We start from the raw sequence: 10,085 nt of genomic DNA on the forward strand, positions 1-10,085 counted from the left end.
TTTTGGGTCTGTTTTATGAGGGGAATAGCTGGATTAATTTGGCCCCTCTTTTTTGCCTAAGGCAGCCTCTACTAGAGTTGGGGTGGATTGGGGAAGAAAAGTGGGTGAATGAAATTATGTGGGGCCCACCGTATTTTTGGATGTACTTGTGACCAGTCACGGTATGAAACTATGGGTGCAACTCGGGTCGGGTCGGGTTGAGGCCAACCCGACCCAACCCGAGATACCCATTTCCTCAACCCAACCAGACCAAACCTGATTTCCAACCCGGCTAAGTTCAACCCGACCCAACTCGATTTCCAACCCGGCTAGGGTCAACCCGACTCAACCCGATTTGCAATTTCCTCAACCCGACCCAACCCGATTTACAATTCGGGTTGGGTTAGGTTGCGTCGGGTTGACCCGAGATATGGTACCAACAGTTGACCACCTCAACTCAAACCGGGTTGTTTTGGATTTTGAGAACCGATCGTGAGTCACCAATAATTAGTTTTTGACTCACAATCGGTTCTCAAAATCCAAAACAAACAGAGACTAACAATTAACAAAAGGAAATGTTATCCGCACTACTATATTTTGATGATGACACTCCTCACTTTATTAAAGTACGGTATGGCCCGCACCATAGGATTTCCAAACCATCCATTGTGGACCGTGAAGACTATTTCAATGTTGAAAAAGAAAAACACATACAAAACTTTTCAGATGGATTACAGTAATATTAATATAAACTAGGATCATATGTATATGTTGGAATTAACATCACTACTAAATGAAAATTTGAAATTTCCAATTCGGGTTGGGTCGGGTCGGGTTGCCCAACACCCCAACCTGACCCAACCCGATTTCCAATTTCGGTTGATTTTTTCCAACCCGATTTGCGAAAAGCTTAGTCCGACCCAACCCAAATTCGGGTTGAACCCGACCCAAGTTGCACCCCTATGAAACCTACTGTAACAAGACAAATATTGGTGACTCATTTATTGTGATGCCCGCCTATCTTTGGTTTATCAACTAATGGTGGGCCCTATAACAAAATGGTGTATATCTTTTCATATCTTCTTCCTGTTCTCTCTCGTTTTCAACTGGGAATTGATATTAGCACAACCATGGTTTGATATTTCCACTAAGGCCATGTCTCGAAGTTGGAAGAGATATTTTAGAGGGCACCAATGAGTTGAAGTGGAGACGTGGTTAAAAAATCATGAGAGTTGATTCCATTCTAAGTAGAGATTTTTGTTCCTCCTTTTTTGGGCTTTTCTTTCCTCTCCTCACTCAGTACCCCTCATTTTCTATACTTCTCCAACTGTCCCTCACCATTGAAACAGCTAATATTCTATGAAAAAATCATGGTAGCGAAATGTGCCCCCGTCTTTCCAAACTACCATTGTTTAAGGGTTGAATTTTCAAATAAACGCCACTGTGACTCAAGTCGTCAAGGGAACCCGATGGAATCATTGAGAATCGAAAACTCTCAAATCGGCCGATTCGACGTCGGGGGAGACTTCAACAGGTGAGGAAATGCCAACCAACCCAACCCAAAATCAGGTTGAACATGTTGGGTTTGGGTTGAGCCTGACCCAAGTTGCACCCCTAGCCACTCGCGAAAATACTAATACAAAGTCTACATTAGATTTTGGATCCGTTTTCAGTGGTCAGAAAATCACCCTTCTCCGTAAGGACTTCGTAGACCCTAAAAGAAATTTTTTCTTCACTGGTCACATCCGTCCACCTGGAGATCCTTAATTTTTTTTTTTGGTAACGAAAGGTGTCCCCACCCCCTTCGGGAGTAGGACTATTCCCCTACGGATGCGCGCAATCACCCGGAAACCACGCGCATATGGTAAGCAAGGGGGGATTCGAACGCTCGTCACTGAGGAGTAAACCCATGACTTTACACCAAAGAGCCACACCCTTCCGGGTTAATTTATATTGCACAAGTTTACTTCTCAGAAATAAGGGCTTTGGTCATTTAGTTAGAAGCTAATATTGTCGACAAATAAGCGTTTTTTCTTGTCTTCTTATACATGACCTAATTAATCACAGGTGTTATATATAAACCCCTTCTGGAAGAAGCCCCTGAAAGTCACCAACTGCAATAAGTTGAGCGCCTTGGGCTTGAATTGTTACATCATGTGGGGAAACCATGTGTTACATCATCTGCTGGAATTTTGCCATTGCCTTCTTTAATGCTTTGTAGTTTCCTCTAAAGAGGTTGTGCCCTTGTAGGGCCCACATGGGATTCTTGCAAGTTTACTTGTACATCCGTCCCATCGACGAGGGTATTTTCTACTTCCATGCATAGGTACACTTATATATTTATGTATGTGTGTGTATATTTGTGAGCCATTGATAAGAAGAGATTAGGGTAGTGAAAACAATAAAAATAAAAAAATATTAAGAAATAATATTGTGAGATCGATTGCTACAATTTGTGGGTTATCGCTAATCCATTTGATGATTAAGTGATAACTTGTCAACCTGCCTGAATTTAAAAAACTATTATAAGAAAAAGAGAAGGGAAATGATATCCCCCTCTGAGTCAGGGCCGAAAAACCTCAATCCATTGCCAGCCCTACAGGGCTCAGTGTTGGCCCTAGCCCACCCTGATTGGGCAGGGCTGGCCCGGCCCTAATTGACCATAGTGCAAATACCTGTTAAGAGTGCCAAAAAATAAAGCAACCACTTATCATATAGAACAAATTGATCAATAAACAGAGAAAGGGAACAAAATAAGACAATATGAATTCAACAACATGACAAGCAACAAAGACAATTAATAATAATAATCTAAAGAAACATCAATCCAAGATAATAGAAAACATTAGCAAAAGAAACATGCACAAATGGTTCAATTCTATAATAGAAAACTTAGGATCGGACCGGGTTAGGGTACCCGAGGCATTAACCTAGAACCCGACCCGACCTGAGTCAGGGTCTAAAAAAATGAGCCATGACCCGCCCTCAGGGTTGGAAAATCCAGCCCTGACCCTGTTCGGGCTCAGAGCGGGTCAGGGCCAAACTTGCACCCCTACTTGCAAGTTTACTTGTACATCCGTCCCATCAACGAGGGTATTTTCTACTTCCATGCATAGGTACACTTATATATTTATGTATGTGTGTATGTATATTTGTGAGCCATTGATAAGAAGAGATTAACATTTCCCAAAAAGAATTATAGTATGCTTAGTTTTGATACAATATACTTAATACTAAGATCACATTTAGGATACACTTGACAACCTACACATTGGTTCAAAAGCTAGTAAAAAAATCTGAAAATAGTCTAGACACACAATCTTGATAGTCCCATTGCTGGTTTTAAGATGGACGGTTAGCAAGACAAGCATGCAAAAGATTCTTTAAAAAAAACAGATAGGATCTTATGCTATGGCTCAGTTGTAGTTATGAGTTATGACTACTTTTTTCCACTACAAGGTGTGGCCCCGGGGAAGAAAAGGGGGCAAATATGATCATTTCAGTTCTTGAATTGTCCACACATGCCCATTAATGGGGCCCTTTTTGCGAAAATTAAATATATTTTTTCTAATGGAAGTGATATATTCTCCCCTTTTCTTCCTTGTGCCACCCCCCATAGTATGTTTATGACTACTCTTTTTACACTACAAGCGGGTGGCCCAGGAAGAAAAGGGGGAGAATACATCATTTTCCTTTTTGTATATTTACTTGGTTGCCAGAATTTTTTTGATTCTTGGGACTTTTGTGGAATTTCCGCAGGAAACCCACGTTTGGTTGGTGGGCCCAAAATAATCCCAGGAACCCGAATAACCCTCACGAAACCCCAAGAAGGAAAAAAAAAACTCCCAGGAACCAAAAATAAGCTTGTAGAAGATTTTTTTTTCTTCCTAGTAGTTCAAGCAACCAAACAATTTTTTTCCCACCATAGTCCGGTCAACCAAACATGGGATTTTTATTTTACCGGGATACTTCCAGGGACTTTTTTTTCCCACCAATCTCCCAGGAAGTTTTTTGTTCCACAAAAATACCAAGAAACAAAAAAATTCCGGCAACCAAACGAAGAGGGATTTGCCCGGGAAGAAAAGGGGGTGAATACATCATTTTCCCTTTTGTAATACTAGTAAAAATGCACGTGCATGCACGTGCTATCCATTTAAATTATCCATTTAAAATTGTATATACCACATCATAGGTTGATCTAAACTGTCCATGTGATGGAAGACAACATCAATAGGTTGTGCTAGTAAAATCATTTCCATAGGCTGATCCTAGCCCTCCAATCTATAGAGGTTTCCATGATTGTTGTTACTCTTAAGGTGCCCAGAATTCGTCAATATTTTTACAGGTGTCCTGCATTCGTAATATCAACATTTCTGTAATTTGACCCGCACATAGTGAATAAGGAAAAATAGTTTTTTTGTCATCGTTAGGGGTGCAACTTGGGTGTTAACCCGACCAAATTCGGGTTGGGTTGGGTGGGGCTGACCCGATTTGATATGGTACCAGTTGTTGACCACCTCAACTCAAGCTGGGTTGTTTTGGATTTTGAGAACCAATAGTGAGTCACCAATAATAAGTTTTTAACTCACAATCGGTTCTCAAAATCCAAACCAAACAGGGACTAACAATTAACAAAGGGAAATATTATCTGTACTACTATATTTTGATGATCACACTCCTCACTTTATTCAAGTACGGTATGGGCCGCACCATAGGATTATCCAAACCGTCCATTGTGAACTGTGGAGACTATTTGAATGTTGAAAAAGAAAAACCCACATATACAGAACTTCTTCAGATGGAACCCAAATTCGGGTTTCGGGTCGGGTCGGATTGACCGATAGCCCAACCCGACTCAACTAGATTTCCAATTGGGGTTGATTTTTCTCAACCCAACCTAACCCGATTTGTGAAAAAGCTTAACCCGACCCAACCCAAATTCGGGTTGAACCCGTCGGGTTCAACCCCCCGACTTGCGTGGGAGCATCTAAGTAAGAACGACGGTTTGAAATTATATATAGTGCTAATGTCCTCACTACCATATTTTATAATGGCACTACTCACCGTATTTTGATGATCGCACTCCTCACTCTATTAAAATGTACGGTATGGCCCGTACCTTATGTCTGTACTTTTCGTATGTAGATTACGATTTTACCTTGAAATAATTTCTCATAGAGATAGATGTTAGATATCAGCAAAGGGGTTAATGGTAAAACAGTACTGCTGACGTGTAAATTGCAAACAAAAAGAATTGAAATTTCTTTTGGATGGGCCACTTCCTACATAGGTTGTGCCCCAAAAATAATTTTCATAGGTTGATCTGTACCCTCTGATCTAAAGAGGGTTATGGGTTGATCTAAATTGTCCATGTGATGGAACACAATATCAATCGGTTGTGCCTGTAAAACCATTTCCATAGGTTGATCCTAGCCCTCCAATCAATATATGTTGATCCTAGCCTACCAATCGATATAGGCTGATCCTATCCCTCCAATTGATAGGGGTTTCCATAATTGTTGTTTCTCTTCAGGTGCCCGGAATCCATCAATATTTTGCAAGTGTCCTGCATGAGTAATATAAAGTAGTTATTTCGTCATTGTCATATGTCTTTACTTCTTCTTGGTAGTTTTTTGCCATAATTGTCATAGACCCCTGCATCGGTACTTTTCGTATGTAGTTTATGATTTTATCATCAAATAATTTCTCATAGTGACAGATGTTAGATATCAGATATCAGCAAAGGGGTTAGTGGTATAAGAGTAATGTTGACGTGTGGATCAAAAAGGTGGGACACAAGCGAAAATAACAGCAAATGACACAAATGCCCTTACATGTGGGATACAATTGGAATTATGGCAGTGGGACACAAGCGAAAATAACGGCAAAGGGTGGAAAAACTTAACCCATCATTTTTCCTTTATATATAGTAGTTAGATTAGATTTACTTTGTTCTTAGATGAGTACCTATTTAAAATTAAATTCATCTAGATTGCCTTGGGTAAATGGGAGGGGTAAGTAAGATGTCGTGGCGCCTAGATTCCCTTCCTAATCGGTCGGTCGTTATTTACTAGATGATCTGTCAAACGCATGCCTATTTTGCTAGACTTTAATATCTCCATTTTGGCTTTTTCCATAACAGCAAGTGCCATGTGGACATAATCAGATGCCTTCACCATACACAAAGCCTTCTGTAGAGATTGTTTCACCTCAAATCTCATCCCTTCACCAAAAAAGTGAAAGGCTGATTTTCGAGCAGAAATTATATAGTGTGGTATATGTGTTTATGGTAGTGCCCACCTAATTTAATGATCTATAGCTATAACTATTCAATCATTGTTTTCTTACATAGATAGGTCATGTCCTAAATTTTTTTTAGGGCAGGGCCTATCTATGGTGAGGAATGAGGACCAACAATAACCTTCTTTTTTGCAGTTGTTTATCTCATGAATTACTAATCTGTTTGGTATCGGACCAGAATCATGTGGGTCACCTCATGATGGTCTACAAAATCAAATGTCTCAAATCCAGTCTCAAATCAACAATCTTGATTACACATATCCCCATGTGGGATCCAAAGGTTGATCTAATCTGACCCCTTTTTATAGACGAGAATTTATATGATGGGTGGCCGTGAAAACACGTGAAGTCTAGAAAAAAAATAGGTACGGCCCACTTTTTTTTATGATCCAAACTGGGCACAACGTAAATAGGGTGTGCCTCAAAAATCATTTCCATAGGATGATCCTAACCCTCCGATCTGAACTGATCTGAATATGGAGATTTCCAAAAATCATTTATGGAATCTTCTACATATCGGAGGGTTAGTATCATCCTATGGAAATGATTTTTGGGGCAGATGAACAGTGTGGATCATTAAAAAAAAGTGGGCCGTACCTACTTTTTTAAACTTAACATGTTTTCACGGCCACCCATCATATAAATTCTCTATATAGACAACCATTCAGATTTTTGGGCCCAAAACAATGTAACAGTAGAAGAAGAAAAAATCCTAAACGAGACAACATCTAGTATCACTCGGGGCTCTTAAATTACGGAGAGCTTTGCCACAAATGACGGAAACATTTCCTGCATAAAGAGAAGGATGGTGGGAGCCTGGGAGGGGCCGATAGTGTGACTTTTGGTTAAAAAAAGATGGTGGAAAATGCAAGATGTGTGAATCTGCTTAGGAAAGCCAGTACGGTGTTCACATGGAATCCGAAGGGCGATTCCAAAAAGAAATCTCAAGAAAAAAAAAAAAATCTGTCTCACACTCATTGGATGATCCTAACCACTGGATCAAATCTGACGAAAAAGATATCTTCTTAAGATGTTTTCAAAGCCATTGATTAACTGAAAACCACAATCTTGAGATGGGGATTTCCATTCAGCATGGGATTTGAACCCAGTGCTACAATTGGGCCTTAATGTTACCGTACAACCCACGCCATATGATGATCCAAGCCGTCCTTGATGGGCCACAACGTAAATAGGTTGTGCTCCCAAATATAATTTCCCTAGGATGATCACAACCCTCTTATCTATAGAGGTTTCCATAATATGCAGTTTCTCTTTAGGCCATCATCCTATGGAAATGATATTTTGGGGTGCATCCTATTTATGTTGTGGCCCAACAAATGGACGGTTTGGATCATCCTATGGTGGGCCGTACACTCCATTTTGAAAAATATGTGGGGCCTACAAAGATTTCAACAAATTAATTGTTGAGAGAACAACGACAATAAGTAGCATACTTCCAATCAATTCTCAGCCACCAAACATGAGAACCATGAAAATTTGGATCAGATGTTTAGGAGGCGCACGTTAGAGCGGAACAGTATCAACAGCTGTGGACCCTGCAAACTGCAATTTTTCAGCTTCTTCTTTGTCCGTTTCCTTGGCATTTACTTCAGAATGTTGATATTGGCACCCACCTTTTTTTATATCGGCACCCCATCGTATTAGTTCAGAGTTCAGACACTCCTCTGTCTCATACAATTTACAAATCCCAAAACAAGCTGTCAAACAGCCAATGACAGAAGTAAAATAGAGGAAAATATTTTCTTCAAAAGGAGCTTGCTTTCCATGAGCAGAAAACACAGACACCTCTTTCCTGTGTGGAAAAGATGAAAGATATCTTCCCAAATGGAGTCCTTTTCAACAACAACAAAAAAATCTTAACTTTTTATTCCACTTGCCTTCATGAAATATTCTTTCTTTCTTTTTTATGGGTGTGAAATATTCTTACTGGACTTCTATATATACAAGATTCTGGGAAGACCTTTTCTAAAGTTTGAGAGAGAGAGAGAGAGAAAGAGACTGATATTTGCACGACCATGTTAGGCTACTGACATTATTTGCAGTACCATGTTTTGATAATGACACAAACTATAAGACAAAAATACCCTTAGTGATATGTCCTCCTCAACCCAAGAATTTTTGGCATTTTTATATTGCTAGTGATATTGGCACTACCATTTTTATAATTGCACTAACATTGTCTTTTCTTTCTTAATATGTTTTTACTAGGTTCTTTTAGCACGAAGAAATACCTACTCAATTTTGTGGTAACAAAAAATCGGTTCTATCTATCTCCTTCAGTCCTTCATAGGGACTGATATTTGAACGACCATGTTAGGCTACTGACATTTGCAGTACCATGTTTTGATAATGACACAAACTATAAGACAAAAATAGCCTTAATGATATGCCCTCCTCAACCCAAGAATTTTTGGCATTTTTTATATGGCTAGTGATATTGGCACTACCATTTTTTATAATTGCACTAACATTGTCTTTTCTTTCTTAATTTGTTTTTACCAATTTTTTTTAGAACGAAGAAATACCTATTCAATTTTGTGGTAACAAAAAATCGGTTCTATCTATCTCCCTCAGAGGGACTGATATTTGAATGACCATGTTAGGCTACTGACATTTGCAGTACCATGTTTTGATAATGACACAATCTATAAGACAAAAATAGCCTTAATGATATGCCCTACTCAACCCAAGAATTTTTGGCATTTTTTATATGGCTAGTGATATTGGCACTACCATTTTTTATAATTGCATTAACATTGTCTTTTCTTTCTTAATTTGTTTTTACCAATTTTTTTGAGCACGAAGAAATACCTATTCAATTTTGTGGTAACAAAAAATCGGTTCTATCTATCTCCCCCAGAGGGACTGATATCTGAACGACCATGTTAGGCTACTGACATTTGCAGTACCATGTTTTGATAATGACACAAACTATAAGACAAAAATAGCCTTAGTGATATGCCGTCCTCAGCCCAAGAATTTTTGGCATTTTTATATGGTTAGTGATATTGGCACTACGATTTTTTATAATTGCACTAACATTGTCTTTTCTTTCTTAATTTGTTTTTACCAGTTTTTTTTGGAAATTTTGATAACCTTTGACAGCTGGTTTATTAGTAAAAGACAAAGCGAGTGTGTGCAATTATCAAAACATGGCAGTGCAAATATCAGTTACCTTTTATATTTAGTTTGCAAATATTAAGATTTCAATCTCAGTGCTTGAACCTGTGGTACTTATTCTTTTAATTTATTACGAGAAAATGACACCTGCTAACCTGCAATTCTGCAGACAATATTCATGAGAAAATGCGTACTTGTATAATTAAATTTTTATGGGATATTGATATGGACATTACCATGTTATGATATGATAATGGGTCCCAACTCGCCTTGTCGTTTCTTTTAAATTGGCTGCCGAGAGCTTTTTCGGAATTGTAATAGCTTTTGACAGATGGTCAAATAATAAAAGATACGCAGGGGCTGTTCCATGTAATTACAGCTTAAGTAGCTGAAATGACTAGTTTCAAGAGGGAAATAATATATTCGCTCCTGTTTTTTTACTTGGGGCAGCACCCTTAGTTACCTTGTAGATTAGTGGTATAAGTAGTGAATAGGGAGGAGACAAACATTTGATTTACCTTGAATTTACCTTTTAGAATAGTGGTTGGTTGCCAATCTCGTAGAGGAGTAGGAGGGGTGTCATTACCAATATAGAAAGAGGAGAGAGAAGGAAGAAAAAAAGACAAGGCAAAATTTTCCAAGCCAAATTCCTCCTTTCTGAAAAA

The sequence above is a fragment of the Tasmannia lanceolata genome, unplaced genomic scaffold, assembly GCF_043159265.1.
Source record: "Tasmannia lanceolata isolate RefF3 unplaced genomic scaffold, GAP_Taslan_0.1 ptg000020l, whole genome shotgun sequence".
NCBI classification, from domain to species: domain Eukaryota; kingdom Viridiplantae; phylum Streptophyta; class Magnoliopsida; order Canellales; family Winteraceae; genus Tasmannia; species Tasmannia lanceolata.